Raw genomic sequence first — 26935 nt, 5'->3', positions numbered from 1 at the left:
AATTTCCTTTAAATGTTGCTTGGTCAAATGAGATTCCTCACAGTGAATAACCAGGCTGGGCTGAGGTTGCCTGTGCAGGCAGGGAGGCAAAGGGATGTGGGGATGTTTTCTCCAGCTCCCGTCCTACAGGGAGTGAGGAGTGCACAGGACTCTGAGAGCCCTCAGGAGCTGCTGGTAAAGGAGGGAGAATTTTGGCAAGGACTTGGGGGCTGGTGGAGGTGACAGTGATGCTGCAGTTCTCGTGACACACTGCACAAACATGCCCTACTGAGCTTTCTGCAGAGGTTTTGCAGCTGGGTCACATCTAGCCAGGTTCATCTTCTCTTGGGATTTTTGGCTAGCAGGGAAGAATGTACACTTTTGCAGGCTACCCCAATCTCAAGACTGGATTTAAAATGACTTGCAGAGGGGGCTCCCTTGATTTTCAGGGAGGTCTGATTCTCTTAGATGTTTTCTTAGGCCGCAATTCCTACCTTTTTCCCCAAAAAAATGGTTGTCAAGGTCATCCAGATTATTGTCAGACTGAAGTCTAAATGAATAGTAATAATAAAAAGGATTATGCAGACAATAATAATTCTTCACTCATAGTTTAGGAAAACTTTCTTCTCCATGGTATAAGATTATTTTTGATTGATTTTTTTAAGTGCTAAGCAGATGTTCCACTGTAATGAGAGGAAACAGAAGTGGAAAATACAGAGGGTCATTCTTAAACAAATGAACAGATGCAAGGAGTGGAAAACAACAAGGTAAACAAATGAATACTTGGAGTAAGCAACCTAAAACAAATAGGAAAAAAACCACAAACAATCAGCCTGCACCAGTCTGGAGCTGGTATTAATCACCTCCCCAAACTTTTCACAGATTTTTCTTTTAAATGGAAGTCGAAAATAAACTTTTTTAGCAATTTTGCAGTACACCTTTGTGTGGAAATCCCTGCCACTGCTCCAGTGCTGGTGCTCATCTCAGAATCCAGACAAGGTTGCTGTAATGCTCACTGCTGCCTTCCCACTGCCCCAAAGCAAACTGAGGGCTGAGGAAGGCAGGAAACGTGCTCAAGGTGCAACCCAGACTCTGTAGCAGAGTCAGAACAGGGACTCAACATCTTTTGGGTGCTCTGATGGTTCCTCCAAAATTGCAGCTTGGCTGCTGAGCTCCTGGAAACCTTCTGTAAACTATCTCACCTTTCATCCTAGGAGACTCATGTCATAGACTTGTTATAGACTATAGTAAATAGCTCCCATACCCACACCCATTCCTGGTGTCTACCAGATTTATGGTATGGGACTTATGGTATACTCTGCACAGATGCTGACATTGGTATCAGTGCTTCTGCTGGGGTATGCAGAGGAGCAGGAGACAGAAATGCCACTTCAAACTGGACAGGAAAGTCTAGATGAAGTCTGTCTCTTGCTAGATGTCAAAAGCCCTTCTCAGTCCAAAACACCAAACCTGGGAGTTTTCTGTTTCCAGGGACTGACACTGGAAATTTAGATGTGACGGGCTTTCTCTCCACTCTCTGTGTCAGGTGATGAAAATTGCTTTTCCCGCATCTCCAGCTTCTGCTTGGTCTTTCCTTTTGTCTCTGCTTAAATGTGCATCTGCACAGAAAGGAGCAAGACCCGAGGCTTTTTTGGATCTGCTTTTCTGCAGAGCCGTTCTCCTGGCTAACAGACTCTGCTCTGTTCTCCTCTATTAAAGGGCTTTGCATAACACACAGACAGCATTTAGGGAAAACAAGCCCCAAACACAGCTGCTGGTGCATCTGAAAAGGGGATCAGTGTTGAGCATCATGGTACCAACTCCACAATTTTCTTCTTCGCTGCTGAGGGAAGTTGCTGCTGCCTGGAATCTTTCTGTGCAAAACTGGGGACCAGCCCAGTCTGGACAGACTGAGTCTGGCAGTGGTGTGGCCTTGTCTTCTGCCTTGGTGGTAGCTGTGGTAATGGCAAGCAGAGACAAAGGGAATGGTGAGCTCCAGTTCACTCCATGGCAGGAGACCAGCTGTTGCTTAACTCAGGGATGCACAACCTTTTCTGCTAGAAGATCCTTCAGTAAAGAGTACATGTTGTAAGTAGCTGATGAATTTCACTCCCTGACATTTCTGTGATAAGGAGAAGATGGGCAGCACCTGATTTCTGAAAAACATTTAGACATTTTTGCAAGCGCTTACATAATTTTAACCCAGTGTCTCATTACCTGCTTTTGAACAAGGTTATTATTCATTCTTTATAAGATCTCCTCCTCTCTCCCTGTCATCATTTATCCTTCTTAATTAACAAATGGCATCAATTAAAATGTCAAATACACTCTGCACAGAACATGCCAAATCCACACTCCGCTGTATGTTGAAATGAGAACATCCCCCTGTGGCTCGGCGGAGAGCAGGATAGAAAATCTTGTCTGAAATGCAATTGCTTGCAAGCCCTGCCTGTAAGGAAGGATGGCACTTGTCTTGCACAGAGGAGCAGACCTGACAGCCACAAACCTCTCTTCTGAAAATCTACCTGTTAATTTAGATGGTTGGCTATTTGGGGTGGGAAAAAGCTTACTGCTTGGCACTTACCTTAAATTATTTCAGCCAACTGGCCCCAGGGCTGGTCAGTGCTGAATATCTGGGCACCTGGGAGAGTCATCAGGAGCTGAGGAGAAGAGAAGAGTATTACCAGAGTGTGATGCAAATCCCTGGTTTACATACCTATTTTAGGATAGGATGAATCACCTTCTCCTGTGGAGAGGCAGGTAGCTCTGAGGGAAATGAAGCCTGCCTGAGCCCTGAATCTCTCCTGAGCACAGTGTACCCCAGTGACTGCTGTGTCTAGGTAGTTAATTTTTTGACAGCTGAAATTAGCTGAGCTGTTCCACAGTGTTTAGTGTGGCATGAGGGCAGGGCTGACTCCTCATCAGGGGATTCATCAGAATGCTTAATCAAAATGTATTACAGTAAAGGGCATTTAGAGGGCATGACCATCATTTTCTAGGAACAAATACTACTTATCCACTAGGGCCTAATGGTATATGCCCTTCACTGTGAGCAGTCTGCTTATTTCAGGTCCATTGTGTGAGGCAAACTCTAATTTCTGCTCATGCAGATGGAGCAGAAATGTAATTTGTACAGCCCAGAGCAGGCAGGTAATGTTCTTCCCTCAAACATTAGTTCATGATGTGACTCTAAGCGAGTCCCCTACTCCCACTTACCTGTGCCCCTGCTCTCCCAGGCAGACTGCAGTAAAGCATTAGCAGTTTGGCAGGGACCTGTTGACTGCCCATTAGGTCTTTGAATCACGGTTTTTACTGAAGAGCTCAAACCCTGTTGTACTAGAGGCTATAAAAATGCACAGTAAAAAAGGAGTGTGGAGAGGATTTTGGAAATAACTTCACTGGGCAAAACTGGTAAAACCATTGATGCTTGTTCAAATCTAAAGCTCAATAATTACATTTTTTCGAAACCGTAAGTGCAATTCATGAGATGTGCACACACCTCAAGGGACTCTCATGGCAGTAAGCCAAGGTCAAAGAGGTGTTCTCAAGGGAAATTCTAATGTTTTATCTTGATTCAAATTTGGTAATGGCAATGTGTGTACCTGGTGGGCTGCTGCTCCTGCCTTTCTCTTCCAGACCTCCCCTTGGTCTGCATGTCTTGCTCAGTGAAGCTTGACTCAGGTGAGGCACAAATAATACAATCCAATTCAAACCTAGGACAAATAAGGGAGAGTTTGTGTTTGCTGGCAGAAAATAATTCTGATGGACAATTTCCACGTCTGTTCATTTCTTAAGCCATGCACACAACTCATTTCCAGTAGGTGAAAGCCTAGGATTTAGGAAATCTCCTTGGTTTGTTTGGTTAATTCGTTCGCTAAAAGCTTTGTTCAAGAAGGCATCTCCACGCAGCAAAATACCAAAGTTTATACTGAAATTCAAGCAAATGCAGAAATCCTGATGAATAGAAAAGGATTTGTTAGGTGTGCAATGGTAGCTTTGTGCTTAAATATTTAGCTAACAGGAGTGGTATTAAACAGATGTTTGCGTGACTTTCTTGAATGGAAATCTGAGAGGGTATTGCAATAGGAAAATATCCCAAATCTGAGTTGATAAGCTGTCTGGAGCACAGGGTGGATGCAGCTGTCTCTCTGTGAATGGCTTCTGGTCTGTATCAGGGAGGGACAGTTATGCTGCAGATGACAATTTGCCAACTGGGGTGACTCAAAGCATTTCTTTCTGCAGGATGTGAAAAACACACGGGAAACAACATCCTTGTATGGGGTAAAAAAACCTTCAAAACTTTACACAAGTAGTTATGGGCTCTAAAGTGACTGCTGCCAGTAAGAAAAGAGGTTTTAGAGCTTCAACATCTGCTCGGTCCTCATTAGTAGTTATGCTAAAAATTATTAGGAAAACCGAGCAGAAAATTCCCCCAGGCTGCTGTTTAAATGTGTGGTGTTTTTATATCTTGAGTGCTGCATGCAATTTGTTTGTCTAGCTCAAAAATGATCTAGCAGAGCTGGGCAACCTCCACAGCAAGGCAAGAAGGATTATCAGTAGTATGGAACAGCTTTCTCTAAGTGGTGATTAAGTGGTCCAAGGCTGCTTGGTGTGGGTAAAAAAAAAAAAAAAGGTGTCTTGGGGGAAGATACATGGGAAAACTATAGAAGTATAAGTTTGGTTGAGAGGGGTAAGTTGGTTGGTCTTATAACTCAGGAGTCCAGAACATCAAATGAGATTATAGAGTAGTAGATTCAGTACAATCAAAAGAAACCTTTGGATTTTTTCTGACAGTGGTAAATTATGTTGCCAAAGTCATTGCCAAATGGAATCAGATCTTGAATTGCCCTTCAAGCTGGGGAGTGAGAACTAAAGTTTTCATAGGGAAGGATCCTCTAACAGAAAAGGGCACAAAAATACCCTGAACCACCTAGGAAAGGTCTTTTTCAGTTAGCAACTTAAGTCCTTGCTGTCACAGAAAGGGAGTCTTGTGATCTTTCCCAAAGATTTAGAAATCCCCCTATTAAAGCTAGTTAACGTTTTCCTAGCCTACTCTTCTGGTTGGAAATCTGTCATTGACAGACATGAATCACCTTCTAAATTGCCAGTCTTAATTTATTCATAACTTGGGTGAATGTATTTGCTCTTGTACCAGCCTTAACCCTCAGCATGAGAGGCTTTTCTTTCTCCCTGGTGCTTATTGCCCTCATATATTTTGTAAGATTGCAGAAGAGCAGCGTTGCAGGGAAACATTGACGGTTAAGTAGTCCTTACCCTCACTTCAAAGCCAATCCAGTCATCCTGATAAAATTCCTGACTGATATTTGCGTAACCCATTTATGAAGACACTGAGCAGAGAAAACATCCACACTGCACTTGGCAGATGCATGCTGCTGTTCTGCTTCTCCACCTTGGCATTCAGGAGCAGAAAATGTGCTGCTTCATTTTTAACTTCAAAAGAGAGAATTAAAAGAGAATGTGGAGGAATGAAAAAGCTTACTCTCTAGCCACCTAGGCAAACCAGACAGGAATAAATACATAAAAGGCATAGTTAAAAGGGTCAAATTCTTGGATTATAGCATAAATGCTTTAAGTAGAAGCTCAGAGTAACTGTGTGTTACTCATGAGAAAAAAAAAATTAAAGGGATTACAGTCAAATAGTGTAGTAAAAAAAGCCACTAAGGAAAGCTAGAAATGATGTTTCAGCACTCATGTACACACACAAAAAGAGATGCCCGAATTCTGGGAAGTTAAATGCTAAACCCTGAGAAGAAAAGCCATGGGGGAAAAAAAAGGGGAGTGGGGGTGGGTGTGGAGCTGAGCCTGCTAAATGCACTTTCCACCTCCTACATATATCAGAAAAAGGGATGCTGCTGCCAGTTCTGTAGGGATAATAAATGATTGAGGCACAGTCAGGGGCACCCAGAGAAGATCAGACTATGTAATAAAAAGGCACTAAAAAAATTCATTTTGATTAAACTGAGGGAGCTTTCTCATATTGCATCATCTCCTTCTGGGGTGCTTTTCTGACAATCTAACTCTAATTAAATTACTGATGGAAAAGGTTTCCAAGTAAATTAACAGGAAGAATAGTAACCAATTGCAAAAGCTAAATAATATTCACACAAGAGGTGTCAAGGAATGTAAGTATGAAAATGTTGACCTACCAACTCTGTTCTTTTCATGTACTCTTTAAATAGCTCTGGGTACCATGGGAATAGAAAGTGGTAAATATAACAAATATTTTTGAAGTAAAGCCTTAGAGCATCTGGTATAAACTGTAATTAAGAATGGAATGAGTAGGCATTGGATAAGTTGATCCAGTAAGGGAAAAAAACTATGCAGTTTTTATAAACAGAAGTCATTACCATACAGATCTGTTGAAGCTGTCTGCAACATGTATTAATAACAAGAATCAAATCAATACGAAGTATCAGATTTTTTAAATCTTTTGACAGAAATTCTCTGATGAAAGTCCTTTAAAAATACCATAGGATAAGAGAAAAGGTTAGTTAATTTTTATATCTTGTTCCTATGTATTAATTGTTTGCAATTTGTTTATTCCAGTTGCAATTTTTTTCTCTGTTAAAAGACAGGTAATGAAGTGAAGAGGTAATGGCAGTCTATACAATGGTCCTAGGACCTGCTATGTTCTGCATAGCCCCAGCTGATTGCAAAAGGAGGGATTAGGAAGCAATAAAACTTCCTAGTAGTTTCATGCTAATCCAGAAACACAAATCTAAAATTGCCATTGAAGTGTTGAGGACATTAAGTAACTGCCTGACAAAATAGCAGACAGAATTCAGTGTCAATAAATGCAAAGTAATAAAATGGAGAATGGTGTTAAGTGTGTGTACATAATAAGGGGCTCAGGTGAAATGCTTCCCAGGAAAGAGAGGTTGAAATTATGGTGAGTTCAATGGAAACAACAGCCAAAACCTTTTTTTCACCTCTCTTCTCCCAGTGAAAGAAACGTTATAACATCTTTCTAAGAAGGCTGTAGATCCTGCTGCGTCTCAAGCTCCTTCCTCCAGTATCCTCCCTGTTATAAGAGTGCAGATCTGTGGTGTTGTAGCGCCTTTACGTCTAGGACAACTTTGCATTTTCCTGATTCAAAATGCTGAGCTCTTCAATTTAGTTGACTTCCACATCTATTTCCCCTAGTTTATCAAAATTTACCAGTCCAGATCTGGAAACAGAAAAGCGTAGATGTCAAAGTGGAACAGTCCATCTGGGCAATGGAAGTAATTAACCACGGGGAGAGATTGCCCAAAGGTGACAGTGAACCATACTTCACATCAAATTTTTTGAGCAAGATCGAACTCCTCTGCTCTGAGGTCAGTGTTGGTTCAGAAGCAGGACTTTGGGCTTGACACTGGCTGAACTCCTGTGCTCCACACTCCCCACCTCAGCTCTCCTGATGCCTCTTTCCTCACCATCATCCCTACTGTACATGCACTTCTCCCCAACAAAACACTGCTCAAAATGTCTTGCATTTACTAATTAGGATAGCAGTTACTAATTAAGTTTAAATTCCTATGTACCAATCAAATTTTATTTCCTAATTGTGCTACATTATCACTAATTAGAATAGCAGTTTTTACTTAATGGATTATATTTAAATTAAGATGTCTCCATTCAATGTTTTTTCCTACTTACATTTTAACTAATTGGTACTGCAATTATTAAGTTACGTTGAAATTGAAAATATATCAGGCTGGTAGGGAATCATATGATAGTTTGCTTTCGTCTGTATGATACTAGTAGGAATGATTAAGATACAGTCCAGTTAATTAGTTCTAGAATCAAAATAATTTCATAAGTGTTTGAATAAGAAGTGAGTGTACGCTAGTCCCTTGCCACAGCATTAAGGAGGAGCTTATTATGGGCTCAGTAAAAATCTAACATGGTTATGGGTATTAATCAGCTCAGATTCAGTCTGCAAATGTTTGGGCTCAGCTTCAGGAGGCTATTTAAACACATACCTATATTTAAGCATGTTTTTACTGTGTGTCCCACATTTCTGAATCCAAGTCTTTTGATTCCTACTTGTCAACACTCTACCCATTCAGTGATCCTGTGATTTAAAGTTGGAAAGGGCCACTGGAGGTCATCTGGTCCAAGCTCCCTCCTCAAGCAGCTTTCCCTAGAGCACTGTGCTCTGGATTGTGTCCAGATGGTTCTTGAATATCTCCAGTGAGGGAGACTCCAGAACCTCTCTGGGCAGCCTACTCCAATGCTCTGCCCCCCACTCTTGTTCAGGTGAAACTTTCTGTGCATCAGTTTCTGCTCATTGCCTCTTGTCTTATTGCTTGGCACCACTGAGAAGAGTCTGGTTCCATCCTTTTGGTACGGTCCCTTCAGTTAATCATATACATTGATAAAGTCCCTCTCAGTCTTCCCTGATCCAGGCTAAACTGGCCCAGCTCCATCAGTCTTTTCTCCTGAGAGAGGTTTCCCAGTCTTCTCAATATCTTTCTCACTCTCCACTGGATTCACTCCAGGAGCTCCCTGTCTCTCTTGTCCTGAGGTGCCCAGCACTGGACACAGCACTCCAGGTGAGGCCTCACCAAGGCTGAGCAGGGTGGCAGGATCTCCTCCCTCAACCTGCTGGCAATGCTTTTCCCAATACACCCCAGGATACCATCGACTACCAGGGCCCTGCTGGCTCATGGACATCCTGTTGCCCACCAGGACCTCCAGGTCCTTCTCCACAGAGCTGCTCCCCAGCGGCTCAGCACCCAGCTTGTGCTGGTGTGTGGGGTTATTCTGCCCAAGGTGTAGGACCCTGCATTTGCCTTTGCTGAATTTTAGACAGTTCCTCTCTGCCCATCTCTCCATCCTATCAAGGTCCTTCTGAAGGGCTGCACAGCCCTCTTGGATATCAGCCACTCCTCCCAGCTTTGTGTTGTCAGTGAACTTGCTGAGGAGGCATCTGCCCCTTCATCCGAGTCATGGGTGAACAAGTTAAACAAAACTGGGCCCAGTATTGACCCCCGTAGGACACTACTAGTGATGGGCCTCCAAGTGGACCCTGTGCTCCTGATCACAACCCTGAGATTCAGGCAGCTCTCCATCCACCAGGTTTTTTGTGACAGCTAAGAGAAAAAGGGCTTTGAAGTGTTACTGACCATGCTGTACTCTATTCTGTAACACCATCCAAATAGATGTTGGTAACGCTGCACAAACACAAGACCATTGCCAAGTGCCGACAATTAACAAAGATGTAAACTGCAGCCTTAAATCACAGATACATGTCAAAATCCAGCACAGAGGCTTATTAGCAAGCTAGCTAGAGCACAGAGAGGGAATCATCACTGGCTAAAGTAGTTGTGATTCTTGCTCTCTGTTGATTGTGACCTTTCATTTCAGATTGCAGCAAATGCCATGACCTGGGGGTTTTAGTGCCACAGACCTTCAGAGGAGCACAGTGTGAAAGTGAAGTGTGAAAGCTACAGGCCATGCTTGTCCTTCTCAGTGTCAGTGCCAGCTGACCCTTGCTGCTAACAACACCTCAGCTCACCAAGAGTGAGGGACTCTGTACTTGTGAGCAGTGCACATGGGGGTGAAGAGCTACAGCCTTGGAAAACTCCTGTATATTTTCCTTTCAGCAGCTTTGTGAACTTAAAGAACAACAGGGGGCTGCATTCTTATGGAAACTCTGCTTTTTGTTTTTTGTGATCCAACATGTTACTCTTGACTGCTTAAAAGCTACCAGGCTTTTTGTAACAGCATCATGACAGAAGCAAACATCTGGGAAAAGAAGTCTATAATGACTTACTACCAATTTCAGAGTGGCAATATTACTAAGAGCAGGTGAGGGTGGGTATAATGATTCAACTGATCTATAACAGGTTAACAACCTTCGTCATAATAGGTAATGCCGAAGAGAAACCAGTTAGATAAAATAAATAAATAAATACATGCGGTAAAATTACTGTTAAATTAGAAGGAGAGGTTACTGGTGCTTCACAGGCAGGAGGTCCCATTAAAAAATGTCATTAAATGCAAAGTTTTGTGTCCCTGAGGTTTTAAAAATATTTGAGCAATATCAGCTCACCTCACTTCCCCACCCTAAGAGAAGGTCAATTTCAAAAAAGGCTCATATTCAGAATACCTTCCTCTTCCTCCCGACTTATGCTTTCCAGGCTTTACAGGAGCAGACTGGAACTCCAGAGAAATCCATTAAGATAAATCCAGTCCTTTCAAAAAACCTGCACCATTTAAGGATAAATGCAGAAGAAAAGATTTTAGAAAGTCAGATTGTCCTCATATTATAAAAGATGGAGTTTTGAAAGTCCTGTAACAGCCAATGTCATCAAAAGCTCCTGGTGTATTGAAAAAGAACAGAAAATGTCAATGGAAAACTACTTAATAGAGGCAGAAGGATCAGTTTGAGAGGTAGGAGATGATAAGCCAAGCTAGCAATGTATGTTTGAGACTGATTGTCTCCTTCATTGTAATGCAGCTATAGACATGAAGGCAGATGCTGTATGATTGTTCTTTAACAGTGAACTATGAGGGGATTTTATCCATTTTCTTTCTAATTTACTCTGACTTTGTAAAACCGTGGTACTCCAAGCTCTGCTGCAGCATGCTAAGGACTCCTGTCTGTACAACGTGAACAAATGATGAAAGACCTGAGCCGTATTTTTCCATCTGTGTAACTTAAGGCAGAATGTGGAGTCTTTTCCCCAGCCAACTGGGATGGCTTTTAGAGTGCAGCTGATTTTGACTGAAATGGGGAACCCAGATGAGAGTCACGGCCAGGCAAATTTCTCAGAGTTGGGTCAGCTCCAAATGGAAACTACAAATCTGCCACTGGGTGAATACACAAGGGATGCAAGCAAGTTTTTGTGGGCTACTCATACTTAATATAGTATACACCCCATCCTCAAAATATCTGCATTTCCCCCCCTGTCTTAATAAGTAACAGAAAGAGGGGGGCACCTTGGGTTAGATACACAACTGCTAAAATTGCGTGGAGATGTCTTGATTTGCTGCAGTGGCACCTACACTGTACCAAAGAAATGATTTCATGGTCTGCAATTCAATAATCACCTTTGATGCTTACAGGAGGTGCCCTCAGCCAAACCATATAGGAACTACTAGGAACACTTCTGATTGAGTTAGTTGCTGTGAGAATATGATGTCATGTCACATCATAACTTTTTTGAGCTATGTATTGCTTTTAGTGATGTTTCCACATATTTCTGTTTTCTTAAACTCATGGGGTTTAGCACACCAATTTTGGATGGAAAAAAAAGAAGCAGGTTCAGACCCTTGCCCTCTGAGTTGCAGTCATCCAAAGAGAGAAATTGCCCTGATTCAGCCTAAAGAATAGAAAGAGGACTTAGATGAATGTTGTAGCCATAAGGCTGAATGCAGGAAAAGCTTAAATTTTGTTTAGGATGAAGGTGAGGGAACCCAAAACTATGGGATTCCATTTTTTGCAAAAATTACCCAGTGGGGTTTGGTCATGCTCCACCCTATGGCTCAAGACCTCCAGACCTACCATGAAATGTGCACAAGCTTCCTGTCTGGTCAGTTTTATATTCAAAGCATTATCTAAATCTAGTGTACAATAGTGCACAAACATTCTTATATAAGCATGGAAGGTACAACTGAGAATAAACGGTATGAAATCCGTACGGAAGCATTACTGTTAGAGGCTCTCATGGCAAAATCTGAACTTCAGTGTACTATTTTTGTTCTCAGTAATTTAAAAGGTTTAAAAAAATTATACAAAGCACCATGTGTGTATGTGTAACGATGATAACTGTGACAGCTAGTTAACAAAGCCGAGGAGCTGGTATTTGTTAAGATAGACAGACTGAGTTTACACCAAATTTTATTTAACTGTAATTCTGGTGAAGAAATACCTTCTGATCCTTCTATGAAATTCTTCCAGTACGCCCCTCACCCCACACAGATGGGAATTCATTTGCTAAAAGGACAGTTGGCAGCCAAGACCATCCTGAGCTTTGTGGGCTATGTCTCTTCAGGAGACATTATTATGGCAAACACTCCCTCTCTGCTAAGACATTTAAACAGTCTTCCCGGCAATGTTAAAAATGTAAGGTGTGCATGATTATGAAATATAACTCTACAATGAATTTCATATTTAAAAAGCAGCAGAATGTTTTCCAGCTGTGGCCAGTAAAGTGTCAGAGTATGATATTGCCCTCAGCATTCATTTCTGAAGGCAAAACTATTCCTACTTCCCTCACTCCCTCTCTAAAGTGTTCTCCTCCACACCTGATGGTCTCTGTTGTTTGAGGCAAGTCTTCATTACCCATTAGCTTCTCAAACTGACTGAGAAATCCAGACCCAGAAAGGAGTCCAGCACTAGTGAAAATTCTCTCATTTCTTTCACAGGGACAATGTGTTTGTAGGTGTAATCCAGATAAAAATCTCCTGCAATCCAGATAAAAATCGCCAGGGCAGTTTTGCTGGAGATAAGAGAAGTAGTCCTCCTCATATGAATGTAGCAAATACCTGCCAACTTTCTGACTGAGCAGAAGGTCATAAAGCAAGTATAACTCAGAAAAGCAGAGGCATATATAAGCATCAGAATGAGAGGTGAGAATTAAAAACAGCTTTTGTACATATGGGAGTGGAAAACAGCTGAATAAAACAAACTCAGCATAAATGCCAGCATGGTGTTCTGTCTAACAAAATGCAAACCCATATGTGGGGAGCAAAAGCAAATGGCTGCACTGATTTCCAGAGCTGGAAGAAAAGCCAACAGGAAAAGGAAAGGAAGGCGAGTTGGGAGTAGCACCTATGGGATGCTGCCAAGATCTCTGACACCGTGAAGTCTGTGAGAAGATGTGGGACAAGAACTCTTGTGCATTGTGATGTGTTTGCCTTCGGTGAATACTCAGAGTAACAGCAACGTAATTCTGTGGATTGAAATTCAACCAGTGACACAGCCTGGTCACAGATGGGTCAATACTTTTGCCATCATGGATAACAGATGTTCTGTCTGAAGGGGCCAGGAGCCATCTGCTTGTGTCCTGATCAACAAAGCTCCACAACTTCAGAGAACGAAGAACCTGGGAGCCCAAAATGTTGCCTCTCTTGTCCACTAAAAGTCTGACAAAACTTCCCCTGCCAAGAGCAATTTCTCTTGGCTGCTCAATCCACTACTTAGTTGTAGCTGCATTTCTGTAGATCGTGTTTATTCTTGATTTCTGCTGCTGAAGGCTTGTTCTTCCTCATACCTGGTTTATCTGTGTTATTTTGGACTCAGTTATATTGTATTCTCCATGGTTTCTCTTTGCCAAGAGTGTGTTTGCCTTGATCCTTGCTTGATAATCTTTGAAGGTTGACCACTGGACAACCTCAGGCCATCCTTATTGCTCAGATTTCTGGCCTCAGCTGCACCTTGGCCAAGTTATTGGATTCTCTTCTGGGTTAGAAGGTCCTCACTCAGCCACAATCTCTACATCTACCCTAGTGCTCCTTACCACACAACTCCAGAAGCAATATCAACTAAAATGGGTCAAAACAAGAGAGCAGGAAAAGAGGGGCACCTGCAGTAGTTAGAAATTAGATGAAAGGCCCCCAAGAGCCAGGAAGATTCATCCCATCTTCTTTCTAGCTGTCAGTTCTGGCAAGTAGTTTGTGTAACTAAGTCTCAGCAGCCAAAAAAAAAAAGAGCATCTTTTTTTGTGTCATCCTGTGCTTGTTAATGTAATACGTGTGCTTTGAGTGTTATGATTATTTATTATTAAACTAAGGGAAACGTTGCATGAGCCTGTCAGACTTTCAGGAATAGCTTGCACTCTTGCACATGCCTTTCCCTTATGCACAGTTTGGCACCTTTGAGTGCATTGTTTTTGTCTGTGCTTATTTTAAACTGAGAACCTTAAAGAAATGCAGTAACAGTCACAGGGGAAAAGGGAAACCAGTTATTTATAGTTTCAAGCAGTTAAGCTTTCAGGATGGTTATGAGCATGTTTAGTGGCAAGCAGTGCCCTAATTCTGTAAGCTCTTAAGGATGTCCTGCATTTGACACATTAGACAAGGGCTGCTCTTGGCCCAGTCCACCCCATGTAACCAGGGTTGTCTTTGAAAGGACACTCGTGCTCAGAATAGATGTGTGAGCTATTAGCCTGGGCTTACCTCAGGCATCACTGGATGTACCTTGAGATCCTCCATAACCCATCTGGGTGCCTCAGCACAGCTGGCAACCTCATGTGGTGTTGGGACAGTGACCCCGTGGGGAGGAAAGCACCTTCTACTCCATCTGGATAGACAAGATGGTCTGCAGAGTGCAGAAGGACTTGCCCAAAGGTGTCTGTGTGGGGACGTTTGCAGATATGAGACTTATCTGAGAGGGTACAGGGCTACATGATGCTGCCAAAAGGCAAAATGTTCCAGGTAACTTGTGAGCTTTAAAAAGAAGATATTTGTCATGTAGAAGAATCTATGAAGATTTTGTAGCAAGTGCTCATTAATTCTGTCAGGTTAGTTAGGTTCTAGCCATCAGGGATTTTCCTATTTTTTCTGTGCTCTTTCCCCTTTCAGCACAAATTTGTCTTTTTTTTTTCTTTCATGAAAAGTGTTTTTCTAGGATGCTCTATACATGTGCACTGAAGGGGAGCTGGTGTTCAACTGATCCTGTTAGCACTATGAAGAAATGCTGATCCGGACAGACACTTTGATGTGCTAAACTAAATCCCAGCAGGTACAGGTACCAAGAGGCGCCCCGCAAAAACACAATGAACAGATCATCATAGTTGGCCATATTTTTTTTTTTTATTGTAATACATCAATATTTGATTAGCAATAAATATTTCCTCTGATCTCACTCTTGCTTCATAAAACTGAAAAAAAAGGTAGGTTGGAATCTGTCAAAGTTCACTGGTCTAGTCTCACTCTCTTTTTGGACTCAAGGATAAAAGCCCTGTAGCACCAGTGGGAGGTAAGTTCTGCCAACAGTAAACACTTTTTTTACAGTCTATTGCATGTAGATACCAGAAAAATGTAGGACTTGGAGCTGTGTTTTACCAGAGGGTATCAGTGGTGGCTTAATTTCACAGTGACAAGAAAGTTGATAAAATATTGAGAGAAATACCAAATCAGCTTTTGAAAGCACTTTTAACAGGAAAGTAGAGTGAAAGTTGGTTTTGCCTTTTAACACTAATTAACTCTACATTTGTCACACATTATGCTAAGACCTACAGATGTTCATCACTACATGAGGCAGCTGTAGCAAAGTTTCATACTTGCCATGTGAACATATAATGGGCCTGTGAACTGTTCCACAATGGTCTCATCTCTAAGATGAGGTGAGTTCTTCCAGAACTGTAGGTTTAAACGAGCAGATCCCAGGCACACCCTAGGGCTTTTATTTTCAGCTTTTAGGCTTTCAGCTTTTTCAGCTTTTAGATCTACAACTGTGACACTTTAAAAGAGAAAACTAAATGAACAGAGTTTATAAAAACATTTCTGCCCTGTATAGGATGTCATTGCAGAGGGTTTCCTTTCTGACCAGCAGCTTTTTGTTGCCTCCTGGTTGCAAAAAGAACCACAGAGTTCTTTCCTGTGTCTTCAAATGTTTTTTTTTTTTTTTCGTTCTGTTGCTTCAGTGTCTTCTGGACTCCTCCTGCCACCCAGGACTCAGACTGCCAATACCTCTTTGCCCTGTGGTAGCAACCCCTCACTGATCATGCGCAGTCCTTTTCAGAGGGAAGGAGAGGCTCAGAGAACAGCAACTGCATCTCAGCAAAAGCACGTGCCCTTCTCTGCTTCCCCATAAAATACTTCGGAAGATTGAAGGTAAAGAAAATTATTTGAACCCATGTTATGCACTGCAGACATACTCATGGTGAGCAACAGGTTTAATTGCCTTAGCTGCTGTTTGTTTGTCCATCAGTTATCTAGGAGAGATTACGTCTGCTCAAGAATAATAGTTGTCATATATATGTAACAGTATTTCAGTCTAACTTCTGCCTTATAATTAATGGTTCAAATATCCAATCCACAGCCAGTTGTCTTGTGGTTTGTGATAAGCGGTATGTTGCCTGTTTTCTTCCCTCTTGACAGATGCAATTTTTTGAGTTAAGGACATAAATAAATCCCACGTAATCACAAGGATTCAGCCACAAATATGCGTCTCTGCAAAAATCTTCACAGAATTTTCATTTTTTCTTATGTCCTGCAGAACAACTTTTGTGTTAATAAATGCTGGACACAAGAGTTTTGGAAGCAAATTCAGATTTATTCCAGAAAATTTTAGCCCATTCTTGCTTTTTTTTTTTTTTTGTTTCTCTCTCTCCCTGTCAAGTCCCAGCTTTTAAAATAATTAAAAGTTTCTGCCTTAGCATGGCTTCCATTGACACCACATCTGCTTGAGCATGGTAGGAAGCAGTTTCAAGCCAATTAAGAGGAGATGGGTGCATTGTACATCTCCCTTCTCTCTCAGTGAACTTTGGACCAAGAGGGCACTGTATTGATGAATTTCATTTCTTCCTAATCTGCTTGTACTCTGCTTGATAGCTTGGAGCTTTGCTCTCTTCTGTTTCAGTACAATGACCCTGCTCTTGAGAAAGCTGTGGGTTCAAGACAAAGATTTCAAGTTATTACAAGATGTTGAGCACAGAGATCTCTCCTTGGCTGTCTGCAAGATGTTGCCTGGAAGTTGAGAAGGGCTCTCACCCCAGAGAAGGAGAAGTCATAAGGCATTATTTCACAGCTTTTGAGGCAGTAACAAAGAAAGAGTTTCACTCAGCACTACATAGCTAAGTAGACAAAGCTCTTTAGGTGAATATGCGAAAGAAACAAGGTAAGTGCTCCTGGGGGCTGTTTTAGTGGCTTTTAAGAGCTAGTCTTAAGGCAGGTGCTCACATGCTCTCAGGCAAGTCAGAGGTCCCCTTACGAGTAACTCACACGTATGACAACTAATGTTTCTATAGGATTCTGTTTCTGGGATGGTGCCATAGGTATTTTTGCAGAGATCTCAAGATGCAGTTTTGCCAGCCTTTCTGCCCATTGTGTAATGGCTTGTCTTGAGCAAAGTCTGGTGAACAGGGCCAAGGGTGCAGTGTGTAGGATCCACGCTCCAGCCTGCTCGCTATTATGCTAACCAGACAAAATTTGGGTTTGCTTTTTGGCCTTGAGCACTGGTCAACAAAGAGCGTTGGCCTGAAATAGCTGTTCCTTGAATAATCAGGAAAGGTTTTTTTACTCATTTTTGCCAATACTTGAATGTTAGATGTTAATTGAGATACACAACAGCAGAACAGGGCCACAGACCACTTCTTGTGGGCAGAGGATGATGCTGAGAGGAAGGCAGTTTACATATCCTTCAGGAGAAAAGCAGAGCAACAAAAAAATTATCTTCTTATACATAGCTACAAGGAAATACCTGACACCTACATCTTAATATTGGAAAAGTCCTTTGCTGTTCAGAGACCATACGTTCAGGATCTAAGTGACAGGTGGAAGTAACATTCTGAGACTAGTACACCATGAATTTCCATTTCCTTAGGAATTTAATATTTATAAAGTGGCTTAGCTTTGAATTGCTATGACAGTATCACAGCATTAAAAGACTTGTCTGTCCTGATAATATAAATGTAACTGCTTTCCCCAAGAGCATTTTTGACTAGTCCCTGTTCCAGACTATTTTATTTTTTCTTCAGTTATGAGACTTTCCACACATACAGAATGTGTCTTTGTGGCATGGAAAGAAAGTAAGCATGACCTTTATTAAAAAAAAAAAAATATTCACTGCTTCTGCAACAAAGACTAAGTTTAGATGAAGAGAGAGACTTGTATTTACACAATATCTGGAAGACAAATACTGACAAAATCTTTTTATCACCAGTACACCACCCCAAGTTAATTGGAAAGACAGAATGACATCACAAAATCTAATCAAAGGGATTTAGAGATGTCAGTCTGAGTTTCTAAATTTACAGTGAATTTGGCACTTAATTTTTTTACCTAGTCTTTCGGACTTTCAAGATAATAGAAAAGAAATAATGGAATAGATAGGATAATTTAGGAAGAGATTGTGTTTGAAACCACATTATCAAATGAATCACCCTCTGTGGGAGAAAACAATAGAGTGGGACCTTGACTTTACTGGTTGGATAAAGATAAGTATTCAGAAAGAGACAACTAAAGCTTAGGAAGATAATAGCTTGTCCATTGGGGCAATGTTGCCAATTAATGTAAATAGCAGCATATAGATCGCCTCAATACTGCCATTGGGCAAGCTGGGAATATTGTTAACACCTGTGTGCCCATCTGTTATTAAAGAATTGGAGAGGAAAAGAAATAAGAAAAGAGAGCACAAGAAAGATTGGATCAGCTTCTCATTGGAGATGCAAGGGTTTCCTGTCACTTAATTAAGCAGCATTTTGTCAGGTTCAAAACAGAGCAAGAGTGTCTGCATTTATTCTGTGACTCCTTCACAAATACACTACATTTTGAAACCCAAGATCAGAAGAGATATTTTTCCAAGAGGAAAGCATCATTTATGCTCCTTACAACACATGGCTTGAATAGTTTGTTAATGTTACTACTTCTTCCTTGTAACTCCGTTAGGGTTTTGAATGATGAAGACAATGGTCCATTCCTCACCAGGACAACCCCAGAGAAGAAAAAAAATGGATAATATCCTGGAGGCTGTGATTTGTGGAAAACTTACCATTATCTTAACTCAGCTTATCTGTTTGAAACTAGAGGAAAAAGAACTTCCATAATATTGTTCATTCTAGGCAAAGGGAGATTGTGCCCAGAGCTAGTTATTAGGACTGATTATAAAAGTATTTTGGGTTTTTTCAGTAAGATTATTTTTTTACCCTGTGGAAAACTGTGTATTAGAATGTTCTAGTGGGAAACAGAAGTACTGTCGCTTAAATCCACAAAGATATTAATTTATACATACTTCTCTTTTACCTTATGGAAACTGTGATTCTGGGTTAAACAGGGAAGATCAGATACACAAATTACCTGGCTTGATCTGTGTAGCCACTCTTGACTCCTGAACAGGGAGGGAGATCAGTGGCATCATGACCATGGTGCGTCATGAAAACTAGCTCAGAGCTTTTTCTGCAGAAAAGAATGACAACCCACAGCGTTTGAGCTATGGGGTGTTAAAAAACCATACAAAAATCCTTGCCAACTGCACACGTTTTCTGGTTTGATTAAAACAGCTAGTTTTCACTGACTGGTTTCTCCATGGGAAAAAATAAAGGGGGAACTAGGTGCTGTTTGTGATCAATAATGCCTAGTTCAGTTCCTCAGGAGATATACACAGGTGGTTTTGCATTTACTATTATCTGATCCAAGTAGAAATACCAGGAAAGGACTAACAGAACACACCTTGTATCAATATACTAGCAGCTGCAGCAGCATTGCAAATAGAGGGGAGAATTTTAGAGTGCTGCCAATAAAGTCTTTTCATCTCAAGTCTGAGCTTACAGAACCTTCTGACTTGTACAACAATCTTTTCAAAAGGCAACTCTGAAATAAGACTCATGATTAATGTATTCAGGAAGAATTTGTGTGACTCCTGCTTTCAGTCCACTCCCAAAATCAAGGTTAGCAACTGAAAAGGATTCCAGCTAAGAAATTTTAAGCAGTCTCAATAGTTTGATTTAAAAAAAAAAATAGAAAGGAAGTAGAGATATAACAGCATGAATTCCAGGTAACAAAGGTCAGTGCATTGGCCTGACTGACAGACTGATGGTGGGAGATGCTCCTGCCCTGCATGTGTCCATGAGCAGTTGGAGGCTCTGACTGCAAGTGAGGATTTTACAGAGGTGGCAGTGAATGTGTGTTTGTAAAGTTCCATGGCCTCAGGTTTCCACCACATGATCTAGTTAGTGATGGCCACATTTGTCCAACCACCAGCAAAAGGCAGAGTTTGCCAAAACAGCACTAGGCAGCTCTTATTGATGCATGTCCTTCTAACTAAGACTTACAAAGAAATGAATTTTGCAGGGTGTTGGCCACAAGCTTGGGAAGATTGAGCTTGTCCCCTCACACCACTGATGTAAGTGTACCAATCAACACCATGGCTAATTGGCTCCTCAGCCCCCTGCCTCACCTTCCTGGCAGGTAAGGCTCTCCTCCATCCTCTTGCTATTACCCTGTTCTGAATTTCACTTCTGGCCCCTGGTTTGTGAACAAGGATTGCATCATTGCATCATAACTGCAGTTAATTAGGAATGAAAACTCACCCAAATCAATTACAACAAATCAAATTACTCTTAGGACAAAAATGCAGCAATGACTATTGCAGTGAAATATATGAAAAGCTGTCTTGATGGTTCAGTATTTATAGTGGCCAGCAGCCACTGTAAATTCCCCAGCATAACAGGAAACAAACAGCATGTGTGAAATGATCTCATCTCGTCAGGGTGCTGATTTTACGAGCACTTCTGTTGGTGCTTATCTTCAGATACGTGGATAGATCTACATGGGATCTGAATATAACAGGCTTTGGTTCCAGAGACAGCAGGAAGAGAAGAGCCCTAAGTAAAGGCAAAGGGAAAAGGAGGAAAAAAATAGGAAGGTAAAGGAAGGAGGAAACTGTCTGGGGAAAAAAAAAAGGAGTTAAGGGGCAAAAAGATCCCTTTTCTTGGTGGGCTTTGTTTAGGTTTTGCTTCATTTTTCTTTCCCCTTGTGAGTGAGATGTATTGTTGCATACCAGCAACATTTTTGCAAGCAAACTGCATTCTCACACATGTGGTTTGAGAGTGAGAGAGGTCCCAGCAAGGCTTGTGACGTGAGAGGAAAGGGCAAGCTCAAGCTTGAGACAGAAATGAACGTTTTGAAGAACCAAGATTTTTATGGGGGCTGCACAGCGGAGAGGTGATAGAGAAGATGGGAATGCACCACTACTGTGAGCCATAGCCACAGGCACAAATAATAAGCTACAGGATGTAGTGTAAGGCTTTAGAGTTAGGTCTCTGCTCAAAGCAATGCATGGTATAAGGTATGGGTGGTAGAGATGCCCACTGCTCAGGTCCCTTGTAGGATTTCATTCACATAGAAGTACAACCACCAGAAGGTAAATCAAAAGAAAAGATTTAACATACTTTACAGACCTTTGAGGGTGAAAAATTCCAGCAATGAACCATTTTCAAGTTCACTGGATTGCGGACTTCCCGAGGAAGAAGAGGCAAAGAAAGATAAAGGAGAGATGAGCAGGGGTCCCTTCAAGAGACAGGGATGTTTGGGCAAAGATGGGACTACAGCAACAAAAGAAAGCAAGCAGACTCTTGCAGAGGGACTGGGGTGGTACCGGGATGCCAAGGATGGTTGTGGGGTGCTGGTTCAGAGACATTGGGATTTATACCTGCAGATATGATACCTGGATGAGAAACGGTTGTGTTACCAGAGGGAATTTCTGCAGCTTTTTTCCAGGAGTGTGTTCTTAGCAGCACTGAAATATGGCTAGAGTGGAGCAGACGACAGCCAGCATAAATCAACAGAGGGCAGCTAATTAACAACAGTGAGGGACACAGCTCAGTATTTCAGCTCTTGTAAGGTGCTGTGCTCATTCTAGTGAGGGGGTTGAGGCACGGTAATGAATTGACAGTATTTTAAAAGTTTCCTTGTTTTTCTTCATATGTCTGCTGGGTTGGGCAGGTCTGACCCCTCTGACAGGTTCTCTGAAAAGTAAATGGGTTTGGAGGGCTCTGCCTATGTTGGGGGAAAATAAACTTTCCCCAAAGAGAGAGACTCCGAAAAAGACCTTTTTTTTTTTTTTTTTTAAAATCTGTGTGTTGAGGATATGAGGCTGCTATGACATTACTTTCTATGTCTGACTCCCTCCTGTCCTTCCCCAAGAACACATTTCCAAACTGGTCAGACTCAGATACACGTAAGTGAGGTGGCAGATGTGTTAGGATAGTGGTTTCATGGGACCTGGGGCCCAAGCAGGGGCAGGAGACCAGTGCTGAGCTTTCGTTGGAGCATGTGCTTTGCTAGATACCAAAGATTCAAGTCATAAGGTAAAGACCTGCTGTCTCTGCTTCCCAGACAGGAGCAGAGAAATTTCCACTTTTCTTAGGGAAAAAAGTTAGGATTATAATGAGGATGCTGGAAAAGGTGTGGGTTGTCTTCTCCAGAATTTCTTCCTGTGGCTGAGGGAGGGTGAGAAAGGATGCATGACTTTCCTTGAACAGTAATGCCTAGCAGCCTCAGATAAAGCTCTTATTTAATTTTCTGTTTATACATCAGATGGCTGCAGCTTTCTTAAGATTTTGAGCATCCTTTAAAGAAATGTGTTTATTGGGGGCAGGTTGTTTTACAAGGTTGGTGCTTTGTTTGGGTTTTTTTGTGAGATAGGGAGGAGCAATGTCCAGAGGATGAGAGATGCTGGGGATTTTATAGAACAATTGGACTGAATGCCAGCAATGCTCACAAGTTCAGCTCCTAAATGAACATAAATGTTTGCGGAAGAACTTCAGACTAATAAACACAAAGTGCTTGTTTGTTTCTTTTTTTATAAACAAAGAACACTAAAGGAAAATTAACATGATTGGAGAAAATAAGGAGATGAACTTGAACAGCTTGCTGCGGTAAATGGATTTTGTCAGCTTTAATGTATGTGCCAGTGACACTTCAGGTATAAATGAGGACTTGAGAAGCTCTTAAACCTGAAGATGGAAGCTGATGAAACGGGATATTCTTCCTGTATTTAAATTAGGCTTAGCAACTACTAGATGATCACTTAAACCCTATCTGATCCATCATTTCCACGTCTTAATAGTCCTTAATTTCTCCAGCTATTTTGAAGGAATTGATTGCTATTGTCCTGTTAAGCACCTTCACTAAATTATTTTTTGGGTTAGCGTTGTTAACTTTGGATAAAGGTAAAAATCAAGATCTCTGTGTGAAGATAAAAGGTGACCATGTTTTGCAAACAACAAATAAATGGAGAAAAACCTCACATGCAGTGTAAACATTTCAAAGTAATTTGATAATAACTCTTTTTGCTAAAACAAGCAAACAAGCTCTCAAGTATTGTATTACATGCATGTTGCTGCTATGTGATATCTTTATGGAGAACAGATGATTTTCCAGGCCTGTTCTGTTAAATTTAGCTCACTTTGGGTTTCACTGATTGTGAGACCTTTTATTTTTCACAGATATTTTCTTTGCATTCATAACACTATTCATGTGTCTGAGGAGAGGCAGGAAGGGGGTAAATATCTGCTGCAACCTAAATGACAGCACGGTTTGTTGGTACAGAATAAAAGCCTGAAGTTTTTCAGCATGCAGTGAATAGATCAATGTGTACTTAGAAGCAGAAAGAGCCTCCCTGATTATCCAGGCTCATCCCTGCAGGTTGTAAGTTGAGTGATTCAGCTACCTGTCCTGGTTGAACTTATTTTTCCCCTCCTGCAATTAAGCCAGGACGGGACTGTTTGAAAGCACGACACCTTTCTCCACTGCTTTGTGGGGACAAATGCCTGTTGGCTGACTGAGAGTGTGTTTGGGTCAGCTCCTGGGGCTGCAGGTGCTGCACACAGAGCTCCCAGTCTGCCCTGTTTGGTGCCTCTCCCACCTGGACATCACTGTACCTTCTGCCCTGCTTCAGCCAAGAGCAATATGGGTGGCTACTCAAAGTGTGCAGTATTGGCCCAGTGGGAAGAAGGAGGGTAGGTGAAGGGTCTTAACCTCTCCAGACATCAGAGCTGCTGCCACGAACTGATGTGCAAATAGGTCCAGGTGCCACGGCCATGCTCACCCTTCTTTTGAGGCAAACAACAGTGCACACCCAACACAAAGGAATTTTTCATATAAGTGTACACAAATCTGCCAGCCAATGGGACAAAGGGAACCTTTCCCTCTCAAATCCTTACCTAGGAGCAGTATCTGTGTAAAGCACTGGTCTACTGTCTCCAGAGAATCATGCCTCTTGCTCAGCTAAATAAAATGCAGGAGTAATTCCTAGTGCAGTGCTTGGGCCATTGCTCAGATTTGAAGCACTTTTTACTAGGCTCTTTAATCTGGATTTAGAAAGTACAGACTCCTTGGCTTTGAATGCCCATGTCTTAGGAGAGAGAATTTCTTCCTCCCCACCCACTAGCTTTCTGATCCCTGAATATCACTGTCTTCCAGGAGAACTGGTTGAAATTTTAGTCACTGAAAATAAAGGATGGGATGGCTCTGCTGCTATGGGTTGCCCAATTTATGCTCCATGCTCCCTAGGGAAGTGGCAGAAGGTGTCCATTGCCTGTATGACAGAGAGCTGGGAAAGCTGAGATGCTCTTAGCCCTGAAACATCCAAATTAGGAGCCAAAGATAACTCAGGATTTTCACCTTGCACTCTCTGTACATGTTCTCCCAATGCTGTAGAGAGCTTAAAACTGGGCATGATGAACTAGGTTTATGGAGAGTCGAGCTTTAATTCTGAGCCCACCACAGGGCACACGAACCACCTTCTTTGCTCTGTAGCCATTTCTAATTATCAGAGCCATTCACTCCTCTTAAGCTACTTATTAAAATTATTAGCTTAGAGCTCTTCTGTTACACGTCGGTCCTAGAAGAAGTCTTTTATTTGCAGTTGCTTAACATTAACAAACTAATTACCTGTCCCTGCTCTCTGCAATGATAATCTAACAGCGAGGATGGCATTTGCCATAAACTACTTCTGTGCTGGCTGCTTTCAGTAAGACTTCCATCAGATTAAAAGATGAAATGAGGTTTTGCTCTGTCAGCAGGAGGAGTTAAAAGAAACTGGCTTGTAAACAATGAACAGTTATGCTGGGAATTAACTTCCAAGGAGAGGACAAACTCCTTCAGAATATAACCAGGCGGAAATTAACGTTAGGCAAATGGATAAGATTTCTCACAATCATTTCCAAGTCAATCAGAATGCTTAATTTCCCTCGTCCATTTTGCAGTTAAGTTTGTACTTCTCTTCCAGCAAAATTCTAACATGTCAAGTCCCTGCTCAGTATAAGCACACGGATTTTATGGCCTTCACAGTATTGCTGTTGCTTTTTTTTTTTTCTGTTTTAAGAGTAGAGGAAAAAGGAAAATTGTGAAGAAGGAGGCTAATTAGAGAAAATGGGCTTAATTTGGAAGCCACAGGTACCTCTTTTATAAGCTTTTGTTGAGTTTGTGCCCACAGTAAATTTATACAAGCTTTGGAGAGACGGTAAATCTCTGTTTGCTATGGCCTGCTTTAAATGGGGAGCTTTCAGCACTACTTTGCTCATAGCTAAGGGCACAGATGAGGTAATAAAACCAACAAGTCCTGGGAAATACCCACTCAGCTGTGAGAAACATTTCCTTGAATCCCTTGTTTTTTTGGATCCATATAAAATAGCTTTTATTGTTTCAATAAGATGCATGGTAGCTACATCACTGTAGGTTTAAGGAGGGCTGTTGTGAGGTTTGATTCCTCAGCTCTCTGCTGCCTTCTGTCTTGCCAGTCAGGCATTTCAGGCCTCTTTTGAAAAGAATGTCATTTGTTATCACAATTTCATCTTGCAGGTCCTGGCCAGCCTAATTGTGGAAGGTTTCATTGCAAGAATTGAATGTTGATCGAACTGAACCGCCCCAGCTGAATGAAGCGTGACCTGTGTACACCTCTCAATTGAACAGGAGTCACTTAGGTGAATTACTATTAAAACAGTAAAAATCAAAGCAATGCAATCACATTTACAAACTGTAGCTGTGTTTGATGGAGGTATCGAATTAGACAACCAGAATGTAATGTTGTGACTTGCACAGTGCTGAGGCTGAGCAGGCGCAAACCCCAACAGGCCCACTTTTCAACAGGGCCAATTCACATTGAATGTGATGAGTGTGTGGGTTCCTCCGTGGCACAAGCTCACCAAAGAGGGCTGCCAGGGGCAGGTGAAATTGTGATGTCCTGCTACTGCTTGCTAGCAGCAGCATGTGTGCTTTTACCCCAGTTAGGGACAGGAATAATCTGTCATGATCTGAAACTTCAAACCAAGGCTACACCTTTGTCACCCACCCTGTCCAAACGACACAGCAAGCACTCGATCTGGAGAGGTGAGAAATACCCCTCGCTTGCAGGAGCTGCAGCTGGATGGTGAATGGCCGAGCATGTTTCTGCCTAGACCTCATTGCTTAGGAAAAAGGCGTGCTTAATACTCTTAGCTGACACCAGTCCACAGCCTAGCAGGTCTGGAATTAACATTTTGAGAGCCTCAGGTCTCTGGTGTCACCCTAACGACTAACACATTAGCAGCTCTGAAAATCCATGTGCAAAGGAATTACCTGCCTAAAGAATATGGTGAAAATCTAGGGACATGTGTCTTGTGATAATATCCAAGAACTGAGACATAATTAGTGAATGTTTAGTGTCTTGTCATCTCCATACCAGCACTGTAAATGTGTGGAGTAAATTAGACCTGCTGGATAAAAATGCATGGTTTGATTGAAAAGGGTAAGAGGTCTCTGTGTGGTTTGTGTTAAATTTTTTATGCCTCTTTGTTGGGGTTTGTCCCCCCTGCCATGTAGCCCTGGGGGGGAGGCACTGGGGGTTTCCCTGGCCCCTGGTCATCCTCGTTCCCCATTGGTTGTTTTGTGTTCCCCTGTGCGGGCAAAGGATCCTCGGGTCCTGTGATTGCAACAGTTCCTCGGCAGATCCCGGCCATGCGGCTGGAGAAATAAACCTCTCTCAAATATCTATCAAGAATCGGTCCATATATATTTCTTTTCCACGGACCTTGTTGTCTGATACATCGTGTTACAGAATCCTCACTATAACAAATGGTGGAGAATTGCTGGCAAGACACCGATCCCTAAGGACAGAAAATTCGTAAGTAAAAACCACTGTAGATCTCTCCTCACCTTGGTTTGGATATTCTCTCTGGACTATGGAAGAATCATGGGAAATGGGGCTCTCTGAACAACAGAAAGAAATGTGTCTAGAAGTTAAAGAAATCCTTGAACAACAAAACAAGAAAATATTTGTTCCGGGAGATCTAGAACATTT

General features: G+C 41.8%; 1 long non-coding RNA gene across 1 annotated transcript; it reads left to right on the top strand.

Annotated features, from left to right (window-relative positions):
* The first annotated feature begins 8421 nt into the window (after positions 1-8421).
* LOC121674985 lies at positions 8422-26577 on the top strand. The gene is made up of 3 exons (XR_006019914.1): positions 8422-8432; positions 21519-21521; positions 26458-26577. It is a non-coding gene; the product is annotated as an uncharacterized LOC121674985 (long non-coding RNA).
* The last annotated feature ends 358 nt before the right edge of the window (positions 26578-26935 follow it).

This window comes from Corvus kubaryi, unplaced genomic scaffold (genome assembly GCF_017639235.1).
Source record: "Corvus kubaryi isolate FWS band 111438036 unplaced genomic scaffold, C.kubaryi_AGA036_p1.0 71, whole genome shotgun sequence".
Classification (NCBI taxonomy): domain Eukaryota; kingdom Metazoa; phylum Chordata; class Aves; order Passeriformes; family Corvidae; genus Corvus; species Corvus kubaryi.
Note: the sequence above shows the minus strand (reverse complement) of the source record. Positions and strands in the feature narration are given on the sequence as shown.